We start from the raw sequence: 19,301 nt of genomic DNA, 5'->3' as shown, positions 1-19,301 counted from the left end.
CCCCTTCTCCTGAATACTCTCTCATCCCTTGGATTCCCTCACAGTAATGTCTACTAGTTTTCCTACCTATCTGACCTTGCCCTCTCATTTTCCTTTGCTGGGTAATCATCCATCTTCCACCAACTGTGACTATATCCTAAGATTCTGTCCAGGGACCCCTTCTTTTCCCTCTTTACGCTACCTCCCTTAGTGATCTCATCTGCTCCATGGGTTCAACAATCATCTCTTACTAGATTACACACAAAACTACACGTCCATGCTAATATCTCCCTTACAGCCCACTCCAGCATCACCAATTGGGTGCCAGAGATCTCTGCCTGGAAACATTTTAGGTATTTCAAACTCAACACATTTGCATCAGAGCACATTGGCTTCCCCTCCACAAACTCCACATTGTCTAAGACTTACCTCTTCCAAATTTCATTTTTTTTAAGGGTATCATCATCCTCACAATTACCTACCAAAAATTTTCAATTTCTCCCTATTTCCTCTAGGTTCACAATCTTGACATAATCATTCTTCATCATGCACTCCATCACCACTCCTATCTAATCAATTGCCTTGTCTAGTAGATACTACCTCCACACTCCTTTACATCTGTCCTCTTCTGTTCACTCGGATGATGACGACCCTCAGTTCAGACCATGCATGTGTTTAACCACCAGCCCTCACACTCACTCTGGGGGAAAAAAGTGTACTCAGGACACATTTTTAGGTTTAATCTGCATTATTAACACTTTGTTAAGTCTAGACTAGGATTGTCCAAAATGTGACCCACAGTGTGATTTATGCAGCCGGCCTACAAGCATAGAAATTCACATAAATGCTTTAGTAAATGAAGCCAAGCTACCGCAGAGCTCTCACTAAAATGGCAAATCAAAATATATTGTCTATTGTTTCAATAAAAACCTAAGGTTGGACAGCCCTGGTCTAGACAATCAACAAAATAATAAACCAAGCCCTGACTTGTACAGTTTATAGATTTCTGAGGTGTTAATGCACTGAAATTTTAACAATTAGTTCTTATGAGGCAGTTAGGGCTGACTCCAGCATTCCTCTGGTTCAGCACCTCATGATCTCCTGTTTGGATTATCATACTGGGCCCCTAATTGGCATCCCTTCTTCTAATCTTGTCTCTCTCCAATTTATACTCCATACAGCTGCTAAAATAATCTTCCTAAGACATTGGTTTTACTGCATCACTCCCCTGCTTAAAAGCCTTGCGTTGCTCCCTGTTGCCTCCAGGCTCTTCTGACATTTGAGACTTATGTCTATCTGGTTCCAACCAACTTTCTAGCCTTACTTCATGTTCCTGCCCTTCACGCAGTCCATGGCCCATCCAGATTAGCCTGCTAGCTGTTCTTTGAACCCAACATGCCATCTCCTGCCTTCACGCATTTACATGAATTTACATACATTTACAGGAGCCACCCCACATAGCTGGAATTTACTCTTTCCTCATCTCTACCTCTGAAATTCTTTTCATTCAAGGCTCAGTTCAGGCATCACCTCTTCCACAAAGTCTTCCATGGTCCTCTGAGTTATGTCCTCCCTCCCTTCTCAATTCACCCTATACTATATTTATTTGTGCACATCCCTCCGATAGAACACCAGCTTATTGAGGACAGAGGCTCATTTTTTGACACTATATTCCTGACAACAAGCCCAGTTTCTTGTCCATAGTAGATTCTTTTGTTCTGATCTCTACAGTCAAAATATCATTCTCTGGCAGAAGAAACAATCAAAATATGAATTAAGCAACTCTGCTTCCTCTCTTTTATTGGTCATCCCAACCTACCGAACAGAGGTCCCTTTTGTTCTTTTATCCTCTTCTCTTCCCCAATGCAGCTAAAAACCAAATAATTATTTTAAATAACATTTTGTTGTCCTTAACCTTCCCCCCAGTCACAGCTCACTCTGAACTTTCACCCTGCTGACATTATTCATAAACTACAGTGCCACATTTTTGTGGTTTATCCTATGCCCTTGCTTCCATTTTATGTGCATGTTATTTGTAAATCTAAGTTGGCAGGTTCCCAATGCACCAACATCAGTCTTTTTAGACAACTTCCTCTCTTCTTTCTCATAAGAATTGTTTCTATTTTTTCTTCAAAATTTCATTCTTAGAGTTTCCCACTGCCCTGAGCCGATTTCCGTGGTAGAATATTAGTCCCTGGGATCCTATTTACCCCTTCTATGAAGATCTAGACTACACCTGCCTTTGCTCTCCTTCTGTCTCTCAAATTCTAAGTTGGAACGGTCACTTCCCCAACAGGCTACCCAATACACAAAGACACACTGAAGTTTTCACCGTGTCCTGGTATTGTCATGAAAATCCCCAACGCAGATTTATTTTCTATTTAAGATAACAAAGCCAGGGCAGCTAGGTGGCATCATGAGTACAGCACCGGCCCTGGAGTCAGGAGGACTCTGGGTTCAAATCCGACCTCAGACACTTGTCCAAATTGGCATAATGGATAGAAGGAATGCCTTGGACTCAGGAATACCTAGGTTTAATTCCTGCCTCTTACAAAAACTGACAATAGCAATAGCAAGCCGCTCGACCTCTCAGTACCGGAGGCAACCTTCTATGATTCTGAGCTGCAGATGAGTTACTGATGAGTTTGGAAATGACAGTGGGATTTTCTCTGCCCTGACCTCAGAAATTAAAACTCTTCCAAATAATTTGAAAACTATTTTGCTTTTGGAGCTATAGTGAACAGAAATTGTATTTGCATCCTCCAATTAGCCCTCACTTCTACAGAAACTGTCTCTTGGGGTGGGGGTGGAGGTAGGGAGGTGGGAAGAGAGAGAGAGAGAGAGAGAGAGAGAGAGAGAGAGTTAGCTAAATTTAAGCTTTAATTGAAATGTATTTTGGAATTTGAGAAGAGGTTCTAAAGATTCCTTACCCCCACCTTCCCTAAACCCTCCCCATCAATAGGCAGATCTCAAAGTACTTATCTTGGTTAGAAAACATTTAAGAAGGCTACCCACTTTCTCTTCAGTTTCCCTTCTCTTTCAACTCTTCTAAATACAAGGGAAAACCCTCAATGTACTCAAGGTGTGGGCAGCTGGGTAGTACAGTGGATAGAGGGCAGGTCCTGGAGTCAGGAGGTTCTGAGCTCAAATCCAGCCTAAAACACTTACTAGCTATGGGACCCTGGGCAAGTCACCTAACTCTGTCGAAAATGGCAAACCACTCCAGTATCTCTGCCAAGAAACTTCCAAATGGGGTCATAGAGAGTAGGACACAACTGAAACAACTCAACAACAACTACTGAAAGGTGTGTGGCTCTCTCTATAACACCTACCTAATCCTGCACCCCCATCAATTCAATTCAGCTCAACAAACACTGAGTGACTACTATGTGGAAGCCATCCTAGTAAACACTGAAGAAAAACAAAGTAAAAGCTAAATAATTCCTGACTTCAAGGAACTTACATTCAACCAGGAGATGATACATGTACAAAAGTACAGGAAATATATGCAAAATACTTCAAAGTAAATTCAGGAGGGAGAGAGGGGGGAACCAGAAAAAGATTCATGTAGAGGGATTTGTGCTTTGAAGGAAGTTAAGGATACTGTGAGTTGGGAGTGAGAAAGGAGAATGTTCCATACGTGGGGGACCACCAAAGTGGGTGACAGAAGGTTAAGGATAGGAGACAACTAGGAGACTAATTTAATTAGCTTCAATGGAAGTAATATGAAATAAAATTAGACAGATAGGTGGGAGTCAGATTGTGTGGGACTCCAAATGCCAGGCTGATACTTTGTCCTAAAGGCAATAGAGAGCCTTTGAATACTTTAGAATAGACAAGTGTTGTCCCTGCAAAGATCAGAAGTCTGAGAGTCAGTAGGCTTTCCCGTATACTTTTAAATAGTATTTTTAGGAATAGGAGTATATTAAACAAAGGCAACAGAACTGTCTTCCTGACCTGGTCATCCATTAGCTTTCTATCTTTAGACAAGTGATGGATAATAATTCACATTTTCATAGTGTTTTCAGATTTACAAAGCTCTTTCCTCACGACAACACCGTGTAATGTAAATAGTGGGAGCACTGATGTCTCTAATGTTATAGATGAGGCAAATGATCACAAAAGAAGTGAAAGGCAAAGCTGGAATTTGAACCCAAGTTTCCAGGATGCCAGTCTAACATTTTATCCAGCATGTAGGAGTACACGATTGGAAGCTGGAGTTATTTCCATCAATCACAGTCTCAAAATTGATCTTCCTCAAATTTCTCTGGATTTCTCCATCTCTTCCACGGTGTATATTGTGCAAACAGTGCCAATGCAGCTTGGTATAGTAGAAACAGCCAAGGCATCAGAAGTCCTAGGTTTGACGCCAGCTTTGACAGTCTAGGTGAGTGACTTGAGTCTCAGCTTTCTCATCTGTAAAATGGGAATAAAAATACTTGCGTTACCCACTTCACTCAGTTGTGTATTTCAAATGAGGTGGTCTGTAAGCCTTCTGGTGAGGACTACCCAGCCTTAACACCTTCCCTACCACTATGCCTTCTAGACCCCTGGGCACTATTATCTGACTTACAGGGTCCTCTCAGCCTTGCCATCCCCATGATGCTGTGCCCTTGGGAGCCTACAACTGGATTCTTTTGTGTGGGTTGTCTCATTCAATTAGAGTGTGAGCTCCTTGAGAGCGGGGACTGTCTCACTTTTTTCTATTTGTATCCCTAGCACTTGGCACATAGTAAACACCTAATAAATACTTTTTCATTTTTCCATTCCCTTACTCTCCCCAGCAGGAGGACAAGGTTGAAGATGAGAGAAGCCGCAATTTGGAGCCTTCCAAATCAGTTCTCGAATCTTATAGGTACCCTCCAGGGCCTTGCAATCATAGTTTCTTATAATCATAAATCTGGAGCCTAGAGCAGAAATTCCAGACCCCTGAGACCTTCCTTCCATTTCCTATGTCTCTAGGTGCACTTAACTGGGAAGTCTCTTGCATTCATCATCCCTTAAAACCCAAGCCACCTGATAAACTGTTTTCCTGAAATTACTTGGTCTGTGGTTCTCTTTAAAACAAATTACTACAATCCTCAACCCATTCCTTATCGTGGTTGATATTCCGAATGAATACATTTCTTTGGGAAACGTCAGGAATAGGAACTGACTTGAGGTGAGTCATAAAAACTGCTCCTCACACTTCTTACATTCCCATTCTCTATGTTTATGGCCTATTTCGAGTCATTTCCTATTCCCAGATTTTTCCAAACAACAGACATTGATTATCAGCAACAATAGCCTTGATGAGGAAGGCTAAGGTTCTGCAGAGGCTTTTTTTCAGGGGAAAGTGAGTAGACAAAAGGAAACATGTCAATTGTCTACATTTCCTATTCTTACGAATAGTTTTTCCTCCTCCTGAAATATCTGGGAGTCCCAAACAGTGTCCCTTCTGAACAAATTAGCCCACTGGGCATAGAATGCCTTTGCATTCCCTGGAATCTGGGGAATAATCAACAGACCTTTCGTTTCAAGATGGAGCCTGTAGAGTCCTGAGTGAGCACAGCAGAAAAAGATCAAGAGATCCAAGGCAAAGTCCAACATGATTCAGCAAAGTATCATCACTGTTGAAAATACATAAAAGATCAAACATGTTACTGGAGAATTATTACGACATAATAATCACTGTAAAAGATTAACAGGTTCAGGATGCGAATCTTTACTGTTCCCTGTGGACCCTGACAATGTATCAATGGCTTCTTGCTCCCAAGCACAACTGCAGCCCTGACTCACTGCCTCTACTTCTTACTCCTAGTTGTTCCTGCTACTTGTACACTGCTCAGAGACTGGGGGGAAAACTTCCTTATTAAAAGGGAGATCAGTGGGTGTTGGGGATTTCATGTACCTAATTGAGACTTTTTCTCAGATATAGCCAAAAGACCTAAAAGAACATTAAAAAAAGAACTTTGAAGAAAAACTGCACAGTTATCTAAAGCATTTTGTGTCAGATAAAAAATGCTTGCAGATTTCTCCATTGTTGGACACATTCACCCATGACTTTTATAATATCTAGCTCTTTGAACTTACAAAGTGCATTCATGAAAATCATCTCTCGTTTAATATTTGCAAGAGCCCAAAAAGCCAAAGACATCTTCGGTGGTGGTGATTCCCACCAGCAGATCACAAATAGTCTATAAACTTATTGTAGTTTTAAAGAATTGAAATTCAGAGGTTAAGTGACTTGCTCCATCAGTCACACAACTAGAGCTTCTTAACTCCAAATCCAACATTCTATTCACTATAACACACTGATTCTCATGCCAGGTAGGACAGTGCTAGCACAAGCATCATTATTCCCATTTTCTAGATACGGAAACAATCTTAGAAACTGACTTGTCCAAGGCAATGAAATCATAGGATCAAAAGGACTTTAGAGATCATCTAATCCAGCTGACGTAGCAGGTTACACAACTAAATGACAGCCAAGACTATCTCATTCCAAGTGATTGCTTTCTCCCCTGTTCCTCATAATCCATTCTCAGAGTTCTTTACAATCATTGTGTCCAATCCCTATGAACCCCATGAAATTGGTAAGGTAAAAATCATAAAATATCAGAATTAGGAAGGATATCAGAACCTAAACCTTTACAGGAATCCCCTCTAGGCAAAAAAAAAAAAAAAAAAAAACAACAACAACAAACCAAACCATCATCCAGTCTTTGCTTCAAGACCTGTAAGAAATGGAAACCCAGTACCTCCCAGGGCACAACATTTTACTTTTGGATAGCTGTAATTTTTAGAAAATTTGTACTTACATTGAGCCTACATCTTCCTCTCTGCAACTTCCAGAGATTACTCCTAGTTCTGCTCTCTGGGACCAAGCCAAGTAGCATGGTTACAATGGCTAGAACACTGGATTTAAAGTCAGAGGTCTTGTGGTTGAATTCCAGTTCTCCTAGTGACTACCCATGTCACTTTGAGCAAATTATTTAACCTCTATGGGTCTCAGTTTTCTCATTTGTAACATGAGCGAGTCGGACTAGAAGACTTCCAAGATTTCTTCTGCCTCTATATCAACTTGTGATCCTAAATCTAATTAATCCTCCTTTCACATGGCAGCCCTTCAAATACTTGAAGGCAGTTCTGATGTCTCTGCCCCAAATCTTCTTTTCTCTAGATGACACATTCCATCTCCTTCAACTAATCCTTATTCTACTCTTAATGCTCTCTAGTTCATCCAATGTCCTTCTTAAGATGTGGTGCCCACACATGTGGAATGAAATATTTCAGATGATGTGTGTTCTTTCCCAGGAACAATGAAACTATCACCTTTCTCTTCCTGGGTACCATGATTCTTTTTTTGTTGTTGTTGTTCAGTCATGTCCAACTCTCTGGGATCCTATTAGTGGTTTTCTTGGCAAAGATACTGGAGTGGTCTGCCATTTCCTTCTCCAGATCATTTTACAGATGAGGAAACTGAAGGAAACAGGGTTAAGTGACTTGCCCAGAGTCACAGAGCTGGTAAGTGTCTGAGGAAAGATTTGAACTCAGGTCTTCCTGACTCTAGGTCTGGCACTCTATCCACTGTGCCACCGGCTGCCCCTTACCATGAGGAAGTTAACCTCTGAATCTCAGGGAAAGAATCTTTCAATAGACTGTAAAATAGCATTAGATTAGGGGTGGGGTGGATGCCTTGTTTGAATCCTATTGATTGAGCTCATGGTCCACTAAAATTCCCAGATCTTTAAAAATAAAACGAAACTCCTATCTAACCATATTTTATGTTCTTCTACTCAAGAAATTTATTTTTTGAAGCCAAATGTAAGACCTTATATTTATGCATAGTAAATTTAATCTGCAGGCAGCATGGTGTTGTGGATAGAGAGCCAGCTGTAGAGTCAGGAAGAGCTCATTCAAATCCTGCCTCTGATGTATTCTAGCTGTGTGATCCTGGGCAAGTCACTTCATCTCTGAGTTATTCCAGCAATTCTCAATGATTATACATTGTAGAACAGGAGCTTCTATGCACTGATAGAGAAAATATCTCATAGAGAGCTCAATATTAAGGAAATCATAAGAGTCATTTTTTTTGGATAGTAATCAAAGTTAAGTGACTTTCCTGGGGTCACACAGCTAGCACGTTTCTGAGGTCAGTTTTGAACTCAGGTCCTCCCGACTCCAGGGCTAGGGTTCTATCCACTTTGCCACCTATACATGCCATTTTTAAAAATTATCTAATTCAGTTTTCAACCTTCTTTCTGTCATGCACCTATATAGAAGACTAGGGAAAAATATGGACTCCTTATCAGAATCACATTTTTACAAAATTCACAATTGAAGGAAATTCGAAATTTCAATTAGAGATTAGTGAAAAGAAAGATGTCATTTTTTTCAATCCCAATTCATGTACCCTCTAAAATCTATTCAGAGACCACAAGGGTCTGTAGATCCCAGTTTAAAAAACCCCTTATCTAGTTAGGTTTTGTACAACCTTTTAGCCTTTCAAGCATTTTTTTGGATCCTGAGTCTGCTGTCCAACATTCTAATTCCCTTTTACCTTTCTGTCACCTGAAGATCTATTCAGTACAACCTCTATACCTTTATTTAAGTCATCGACAAAAATCCAAAAATCCCAGAGCTGGGATGCTCCACTAGAAAACTTTCAAATACCACACCTAGCCATTAATGACTACTCTTTGGGCCCAGTCACTTAATCAATCCAAATCCATATAATTGTGCTATCATCTAAACCATATCCATCTCCATCTTTTTTGTGAATAGCATGAAGACTGTCAAATGCCTAGCTAGAAGTAGTTAACCTACTCTCTAGAAGTTCCCCTCATCTGTCTATCATTCTACTAACTCTGCTCAAAGGAAAAGGATGTGAAGGGTCTGTCATGACTTCTTCTTGATGGAGTCATTCTGGCTCTTTGTGTTGGCTGCTCCTGTTGATGGATTTTCACTGACTTTGATAATATGTTATACAATTTTTCCAGGAATCAGAGTCAATGCTCACTAGCGCATAGTTTGCAGACTCAGCCACCTTCTCTGTTTTGAAAATTAGGAGATTCCCCAATTGATAAATGGTCAAAGGATATGAACAGGCAGTTTTTTGATGAAGAAATCAAAACTATACATAGACATATTTAAAAAGTCCTAAATCTTTATTGATTAGAGGAATGTAAATTAAAACAACTTTGAGATATCATTTCCCACCTATCAGATTGGCCAAAATCATAGAAAGGGAAAATGACAAATGGTGGAAGGGATGTGGGAAAATTGGGATGCTGATATACTACTGGTGGAAATGTGACCTGATCCAGCTGTTTTGGAGAACAATCTTGAATTATGCCCAAAGAGTTATAAAACTGTGCATACCCTTTCACCCAGCAATACCACTATTATGTCTCTTTCCCAAGGTGATCAGGGAAAAAAGAAAAGAACCTATATGTTCTAAAATATTTATAGTAACTCTCTTTGTGGCGCCAAAGAACTGGAAATTGAGGGGATGCCCATCAATTGAGGAATGCTGAACAGGTTGTGGTGTATGATGGTGACAGAATGCCACTGTGCTGTAAGAAATGATAAAGCAGGCTGACTTTAGAAAAACATGGAAAGAATTTCATTCAATAATGAAGAGTGAAAAGAGCAGAGCCAAGAGACTACTGTATACAGTAACAGAAATATTTTTTGAAGAATAACTTTGAATGACTGTTATTCTGAGTACTATAAATACTCAGATCGACCACAAAGGACCTATAAAGGAAGATGCTATCCACCTCCAGACAAAGAAGTGATATATAGAATAAATAGCATGAAATAGATCTAGATATGTATATAGATATATGCAGATAGGTTTTACATACATACAAATATATGTACATATATAGAGATACATACATGTACATATTATCTGTGTCAAATGGTGGCCTTCTCTAGTGTAGGGTGGGAAGGGAAGGGGTTTGGAACTTAAAATGCGATAAAAAAAATTTTTTTTAATTTAATTTTAAAAAAGAAAAAAAGTTGGTAGAACTTTTGCCCATCTCTAGTTCTGGGATACTTCTCCCATTCTCCATGAGTTTTCAACAATTGTGACAGTGGCTCAGTCACATTGTCCAGTTCTTCCAGGACTCTGGGTTATATTTCATTGTGACTAGAGCTATAAACTCATCAAGGTCAGCTAGCTGTTCTCTTCTGGTCTCACTTCCTTACCTCAGACTTAAACTTCCAATGAGCTGCTTTTGTTATTTCTATTCCAATCCCAAGGTAATCCTCATCTGATCTTTACCAGTAACTCTCTGTAAGAGTCACTACAGATATCTTACCCCCATTTTACAGGTGAGAAGACTGAGACTCTGAAAGGATAAATGACTTCCATACGATCATACAGCTAATAAGTGTTAAAGGTAGGATATGAGCCAGCTTTTGTTGAACTACAAATCTAGAATTCTATCACTTCACCAGCATGCTAGAGTAGGCCTCCTAGAGAATATTTATCTATTCATGTCTAATGGTAGCCATCTCTGGGTCAATGGGGGAGGAAGGAGGTGGGGAGAAGGGAAGAAAAAAAAGAAATTTATATGACAACTTTATTATATATTTAAAAGGAATAGCAAGTTGTACATAATAGATTTGCAGTTTCATGTGCAATCACCTCTTTTATTATAATGTGTTATGAAAATGTTTTTTTTTATTCCATAAATCAAAAAATAATAAAAAATAATTTTTAAAAAGGAATCAACAATGATGCATTAATCTCTGGCTATGTGCCAGACACTGATGGATGCTGGGAATATAGATTCTAAAAATGAAAAAGTGAAATAGTTTCTGTCCTCAAGGAGCTTATATTCTACAAAAGAAGGGAAATTTTGGATATCTTAATAACTGTCTTCAAGGATGGAGTTATTCAAAATGCATCAGTCTTTAACCAGCTCCTCTGCATTTCTTCTGACAGCATAATAGTCTCAGAATCTCCTTCAAAGTTTTTTTTTCCTAACACAACAACATCCACACTTCTCTGACTACACCACATGTAAGCATCTGAAATCTCAATATCTAATTTAAAAAAAAAAGACAGGGGCAGGGAGAAGAAATGAGAAAAAAGCAGCAAGATCAAATCCAAGTGGAAGAAGAGAATGTCTCGTTTTATTGAATGCAGCCCAAAGAATCAAAATCAAAGTTGAGAACATATAGTAACAAGTGTTTGCACTCTCCTGAACTGACACGGACAGAAACCAAAAGACAGTCCAGACCCGACCATCCTAGAATCTTACATTACAGCGTGTGATATCAATGTAAGGGACTCCAAAGCTATGTGAGTGGCGTGTATGTTAACACCAGTTCTAAAATTTACTGGCAGCAGCATGAACATTGTAGCCTGGAGAGTTGTGTGTTTGCAGTTACATTGACCTAAGTGAGAATCCTTGATCCTGCATTTCTCAGAAGTTGGAGTAACCATGACATTCCTTAGGCATTCTCCTGTAGCAACGGGCCTCCAAAATCATCAGCTTCTGCCCCTACAAATCATTGGCAGCCAACAGAAAGAGACACCAGGATTATCAGCCAAACACATACAGTTCTTACAGTAGGGGAGGACAGAAGTCATGACCTTTATCTCCCAAACTCCAGCAAATTAAGGAACACCCTTCTTCCCATTCAGTGTGAAAAGATGAGGTTTGACAAATGATATCCAGAAGTCAGGGAGGCATTCATTTAAACAAACACATGGAGCAGATACACATACACGGAGGCTGGTCCCCCTCCATTCCCTAAGTTCTCTCCTGCGAAGCAAGGGGACGGCAGCATGCCACTCTCCTTTCCCAGGCCATGCCAGGGACCAGTTGTTATGTCTAGGCACGAAAGAGGCATTTTCAATATTCCAAACATGCTTTCATCAGAAAGTCTGCTGATGTGCTCTCGTGTGCCCCATAGGGACTGAGAGAGAATCCAAGATGAGAATGCCAAAGATATGGTCAAAAAGTTGGCATTTATAATCCCAGACCCAGAAAGGCTATCATTTGTTGTGTCTAAGTGGTCCCATTTGGCAATAATCTATCTGTTCATTTGTTTGTTTAGACAGATATTTATTGAGTACTTACTATATGTGAGGGCCCTGAATTTGGAGGCAGAAGACCTGGATTTTAAACCTGACTCTGACAGCTCAGCTCTGAGCAGGTCATTTAGTCTCTGTGGCCCTCAGTTTCCCTAATGAAAAAGTTGTACTAAATGAGTTATAGAGTCTCTTTGAGCTCTATAGCTATGATTCTAATACCTGTGCTGTAGCATTGGCAGTAGCAGGTATTGATAAGATACAAGAACTCTAGTGGAAAGATTCCCAATTACAGCTTCTTCCAGCCTTGTCTTCTTGCTGGGAAGAGCAGAAGAAGGATGTGAAGCCAGCTTCTCCGTCTCTTTGTTTTCCCTGATTCTATATTACAGTATTAGGAACTAATCTATGGAGGTGACTTTTAAAACGTATTCCCTGAGATCACTGAAAGCCTGCAATAATAATAATGAATCGCATTTATACACAATTCTTAATTTTCCTCATTTTTTGATGTGCCTCCTTTGTTTTCACATTACCTTCATCCCTGAATAGAGACTGTCCCAAAACTCTAAGTCCGGTTTTCAGCTACCTAGTGAGCCATCCATTGTGACAAAAAGAAAAAGAAAGACAAGGAGGGATAAACGGCTCAGTAAAACTAACAGCACATCAACTGACAACATTATGTGACATTTTAAGGTTTATATAGAGCTTTCTATATAATCACAATCACGCTTTGAAGTACGCAGTGGAAGAATTATAATCCTCATTTTAGAGAATTGGAAACAGAGTTTCAGAGCTGAGATTCAAACCCCTGTCTCCTGAACTGGAGTCTAGAGCTCTTTTCCCTAACTTACTATGCCTAGTTTACACTATGGGAAGTCTTTGTATTGAGGGGAAGAGGAAGCAAAAGGTATCCTGAAGTTGGGGCAGGGGAGAGGCTGGGGAAGGATAGTTCTTTGAACAAGCAGAGGACACAGGGTTTGGAGAGAAGGAGGGAAAGGGGCCCCAAATAAAGGGAAAGGGCAGAAAGAGAGGTGGAAGGGCACCAAAGTCAAACTTTATTTAGCATTTTGCCAGCTATCATTTAACAAGAAGAACATTCATTTCATTCTTTCTAATTAACATGACACCTGTTTCCTGCGGAGGATAGAAGGTGGTAAAAAAAAACCACCAATGTTAGAGCATCCCTGGAAGGGTTTGAGTGGGATCGGCTGTGGGCTGCCATCAACTCATGCCTTAGGAATTAGGAGAGCAATCTAATTAAACTCATCAACACTAATTTAATTCAACAGACATTTACACTGAGGTAAGATGCATTCTGACTGGGACTCACCTGACCTTCCATTAAAGTACATTCTCACCTAATCCTTATACCTGGATATGAAAGAGCTACTGGCACCAGGGAGGGCAAGAGCGTGTGGCTGGCCTAGAGCAGTTCCTGGGGCAATCAGACTGTAAACGTCCTATGATGAAGAAGTAGAGTGACTTCCTGTTTTAGAGATTCAGGGATCTTGAGAAAGTCTTGAATAGCTTCCTAGTCTAGTCTATTCAATTTCCCTTCTCTGTTCTTGCTACCTGACCCCAGAAATTCCTGCTTTGACTGAGTAAATGCAGTGCTATATATGTAGGTTCAGCATTCATATGAAGGATTACTCACTCATGACTTTAAAGAATATTTGAATGGCTAAAAAATTGAATGGCTAAAGAAATAAATCCAAGAAATGTCACCAGGCAGTACAGGCTGACCCCAACTTATAAACCCAGCTTGGGTTATGGTGCAAAATTCCATTTTTATAAATCAGTTATTAAGAACTTGGAGCATGCTGGGCCATAGCAATGATGCTATATACTAAATTCAAAGACCAACACAGAGAAACAAACTGAAAAACCTAAGCACCATGGATAGGTTTTATTCCATGGGCAATGGGGGCCTTTTGAAGGTTAGCCCAGATCTGGGTCATCCTTCCTATCTAATACTGAATGTAAAGAGAGAATGGGAGTGTCTCATGACATTTATCAAGAACTGGGGTAGTGATACAGACAGAGTATGGTACAGTGGATAGAACATTGGATCTGTACAGTGAGGAAAGCTTGACGGGGGAGGAAAAGGTCTGGAATAGTGGATTTGGGAAATTATATAGGGAAACAATGGAGCAGCCAGGTGGTGCAGTGAATAGAGTGCCGGGCCTGCAGTCAGGAAGACTCATCTTTCTGAATTCAAATCTGGCCTCAGACGCTAACTGTGTGACCCAGGGCAAGTCACTTAGCCCTGTTTGACTCAGTTTCCTCATCTATAAAATGAGCTGGAGAAGGAAATGGCAAACCCCTCCAGTATCTTTGCCAAGGAAACTCCAAATGGGGTCATGGAGAGTCAGACACAACTAAGACGTTGAGTGGTACAGTAGAGAAGAATGCTGCTAGCCTTAGGGACAGGAAGAGCTGAGTTAAAATCCTGCCTTAGATGCTTAGTAGTGGGGTGGGAATTTGGGAATAGGTATGGGGAGGATGGGGGAGGGAGGTCCCAGTGATGAAGGAATTAGGTGCTCCAGTGGTGTGGAATAAGGAATGAGAACAGATATTGGACATCTTACCGAGCTGGGATGAGGGGTGGGGGGGAGGGTTCTGAAATGGGGAGGAAGGAGTCAAGACAGTAGTGAGAAGTAGAATCAGGATGTGGTTTTCCCTTCACTCCTATATCACATCCCCCCCTCAGAGCTATTGACCTGGTAATTCTAGGGCTGGTTAAGAAGCCAGGTCAAAAGTTAGAGGGGACAATGGGAAGAATAACCTTGACCTGACAATTAGCAGCAACAGAATGAATTTACCTTCCATCTGCAATCCATTAATAACAACTGCCACTTATATACTGCTCAAAAGTTTGCAAAACATACACATAGTTTCTTCTCTATAGCCCCATAAGGTAGGTGTTACAGGCATTATTATTCTGATTTTAAAGATGAGAAAGCAGAGACTAAAGGTTTTTAAGGGTCTGCCACATGATGACAGAGTTCAAGGCAATGTGTTAGCAGAAAGCCTTGAACCCAAGAAGTCAGGTCTTCCTGACTTCTAGTTCAAGGATACAGTGGCCTATCTGATTCTGGTTCAGGGTGAGACTAAAGGATGGCAGCTGGGGAAGAGAAAGAGCAGCGGAGGTTTGTGGTTGTGTAGGCAACAGAAGAGGATTTTCCTTTCCCTCGCTGTAAGCAGGCAGAGCTGGGGAAGGTGGGCAAGGCACTGAAGAACAGAGGGAAGTCTCCCAAACAGAATGCATTATTCCCTCCCCCCACACACACTTTTCTTTCTTCCTGCTGCAGCCATCCCCATTCAGAGCTCTGCTGCCAACAGTAAGGAATTGGAGTACGGAGGAGTGGGGTCAAGATGAGACAGTGTTGTGTTCTGTCAGTGAAGGTGGTTAAGAAGGAGTGAAGGGAGAACAGAAAAAGGGGAAGAAAAGGGAAAGGAAATTCCCAGTGACTGTGTGGACAGAATTCCTTCTACAAGGCCTTGGCTGGGATAGCAATCAGGATGTAAGAGACATCCACAAGATAGTTTTTTAAAGTCAGGGGCTATCTGCAAATGATTAAATGATGACTGGATAGTATAGACAATTAATATCTACAATAAGAATCATAAAGAGGGATGGCTCTGTGGCACAGTGAGTAGAGCACCAGCCCTGGAGTCAGGATGGACCTGAGTTCAAATCCAACCTCAGACACTTGACATACTTACTAGCTATGTGACCTCAGGTAAGTCACTTAACCCCAATTGCCCTTCCTTTCCCCCCTCCAAAATAAAAGTCATAAAGAAAGGGGAGATTGGGCGGGTGGGGGTCATGAAAAAAGTGGGATTTGAGCTTGAAGAATGGGGAAACTTTTGATAGGGAAGGGGCTGGGTACCTTCCAGGGACAGTCATAAATAAAGGAATACACATGGCACAGTCAGAAGTGAGTGACCAGCCTGGATGGACTCATAGGGTAGTTGTGAAAGATAAGGTAGAAACAAAATGGTTTGAGTTCCAGTGTGAAAAGCTTTTCATACCAAGTTAAAGAGATGAGGCTTTGTCCCATGGGTAATGGGGCCCTTTGAAGGTTAGCCCAGATCTGGGTCATCATTCCCATCTAGTACTAACTAGTAAGGGGAGAATGGGGTTGTCTCACGATACTTATCAGGAATTGGAGCAGTGGTACAGACAGGCAGATGGTGGTAGAGTGCTGGTTCTGGAGTCAGGAAGACCTATGTTCCGATCGTGCAATAGACACTTACTAATTATGTAAGGGGGGCAGCGGATAGCGGGCTGGGCCTGGAGTCAGGAAGACTCATCTGGCCTCAGACACTTACTCGCTGGGTGACCCTGGACAAGTCACTTAACCCTCTTTGCCTCAATTCCTCATCTGGAAAATGAAATGTCAAACCACTCCAATATCTTTGCCAAGAAAACCTCAAACGGGGTCACAGAGAGTTGGGCACCATAGAAACAAGTGGACAACAACAAATCAAAAAGAGATGATGGGCGGAATAGAGTATTGGAGGAAGCAGGAGGTGATGAGATCCAAAGCATGGGTAGAAGAAGCACCTTACATAAAGCTTTTCCTCTGAGACTGCAGGGAAGCAGAGAGAATAGAAATGAGAAGATTTTAGAGCATTCTTGTCAGATGGCCTCAACTTTCTCACTGAAGTAGGAGGTTCTGTAATCTGTTGTAATTATGTGGGGGGAGGAAAAGGTTTGGCACAGTCAATTTGGGAAATTATACAAAGGAGACAATAAAGGGCAGCCAGGTGGTCCAGTGAATAAGGGTGCTGCTAGCATTGGGATCGGGAAGATGAGTTCAAATCTTGCCTTACACATGTACTATTGTGTCACCTTCTCAGACTCAGATTTCTCATCTATGAAATGAAAGAATCAGACATGCTGGCCTTTATTGACTTTTCTAGCTCTAAATCTATGATCCCATGAATAGGAGGATGGCCAAGCAGCTGTGAAGGCCTAACTGAGGTTGTTATATACCAAAAAGTTATGGTGAATAAAATCAGCTGTGTCATAATTTTCTCCAGCCACATTTCAGCAGCCCAAAATAAAGATGGGAGAAATCACATGGTGAGACTTATCTAGGGTTAAGGGTTACCAACCAAAGGTACACAGGAGTGAGATATTCTAGGTAGTAACTTGTATATCCTTTCTGATCCTTTCCAAGAACTCTACCAGGTTTGTGAGGCTTGATTCATTTTTATAGAAACCATCTTGCCTCTCTCCTTGAGACTTCCTGCATTTTCTCTCTGTGATGAGGCACAGATTACTGGAGGTTACTGTGCAGTCATATGGTTTACACGTACCACTTAATCATTATCAATTCTTCTAGCATAGTTAGCCCATATGATTCAAAATGGTTATTTTTGGGTAAGTACCGTGCATTAAATCATGAAGTGGGTGAAGTTTGTCTTCAGTGTTTCTAACCTTCCCCTTCCACTCTTTCTCGTTTACTCTGGGCCTTCCAAATGCCCTCTGGATGCCCAGGGACTCCTCTTTAAGTATTCACTTGGATCTGCCTTCCTCATGGAATTCCACTTTTCTGGACCTCTGCCCACACAGCCTTCCCTTGTGAAAGCTCCTATTCTTCAGGGATCCGCTCTGGATTAGCTCTCCCTTGAAAGGACCTGATAAACTCCTTCACACTACAGTGTTCATAGCTGATAAAGCTAATGTATTGCTCTTCCTAAGGGTGTTTGAATTTTAACTGGAGAGGACAATATCTTAACAACAACAAAAGATTAATAATGGAATGTCAGATATTTCAGCCACCAACAGGCTGAATACAGGAAGGTATTTTTAATCAAGAAGCTCCCTCGAATCATTCCACACAAACAGCGTTCTACTTCTATCTCAGATTCTTGCTGGAACAATGAATCACTGAGTTCAAAGAGTTCAAGCAAGTAGGACCTGTATACAGCCTTCACTCCCTGACCCTGGAGAGTTTCATTGCAATGCAGATTTTCCAGGTTTCACAGAGAATCACTAACTGTAATCTTTCTCTCCTAAAGAGCTTTCTGATATGTTCTCAATGAACCAAATTACTTAAGGATTGTATGTTATTTCCCCATTACTTCATGGACAATATTTGCTTGAGCCTTCCCTGTACATCAGACCAGGCCTTTCCCATAGTAGAGCTGGTTGCTTCTTCACTCCCCCAGCAACCACCAACAGGGAAGCCAGAGTCTCACTTCCCTGTGGCGATGGAGCAGAGCAAGGGTGAAGCTCCACCTCACCCTTATCTCTGTAACAGTTTAACTGAGACCAGCTCTGAGGCCATCTTCAGTCATCCTGATATGTACCTGACCACTGGAACCAGATGGCTCTGGAGGAGAAAGTGAGGCTGGTGCCTTTGCACAGCCCCTCCCTCACTTAAATCCAATTCACTTGCATGTCATGGCATCACCTCCCTGACGTCATGGTCCTCTTCGAGAATGAAGGACAAGCAACAATCTCTATAACACCAACCATCTGTTCCAGTCTCATTCTAAGTCCTAACAATGAGCAGGAGAGAGAAAGGATGAAGGAAGTGACCCTTAGATGCATTTCCTTTGCACCCACTTCTTCCCACAACCTCTGTCAACAACTCCCTCTCAGACCCCATTTTCAACCTGCTCTCCATATTTGTTTTCCTAGAATTCCATCTACCTTAATGGACAATTCTACTGGACCTAGGCATCCTTTCTCCTACCAAATCAAGCAGCTTTAGTAACTCTATTTGGAACAACCCTTGGAGAGGAGGGGGAGAGATAAGGGGACCCTCAGCTGCCAGATTGAACATGGTAATATCTGTAGTAAAGGCGCTGATGCCCTCTCCTCCCCCCAAAAAAAATCTTTTTTGAAAATTGTTATTGTTCAGTCATCTTTCAGTCATGTCCAACTCTTCGTGACCCTGTTTGGGGTTTTCTTGGCAAAGATACTGAGTGGTTTGCCATTTTTCTTCTCCAGCTCATTTTATTTTACAAATGAGGGAACTGGGGGAAGCAAGGTTAAGTGACTTGCCCAGGGTCATATAGCTAGTAAGTGTCTGATGCTGGATTTGAACTCAGGAAGAGGAGTCTTTCTGACTCCACTCTATCCACCACACCACCTACCTGCCCCTTTACACTTTATAGGAGGGAGACAAAATGTACATACATGGGAATATGTGTGTATACACACTTACATATATGTATAATGTACATGTATATACACATGTGTGCATCCATATGTACATGTATATATACACTGTATATACATGTATACACATGTATGTTTTATATGTAT

The sequence above is a fragment of the Trichosurus vulpecula genome, chromosome 1, assembly GCF_011100635.1.
Source record: "Trichosurus vulpecula isolate mTriVul1 chromosome 1, mTriVul1.pri, whole genome shotgun sequence".
NCBI lineage: Eukaryota > Metazoa > Chordata > Mammalia > Diprotodontia > Phalangeridae > Trichosurus > Trichosurus vulpecula.
This window is presented reverse-complemented; position numbering follows the sequence as displayed.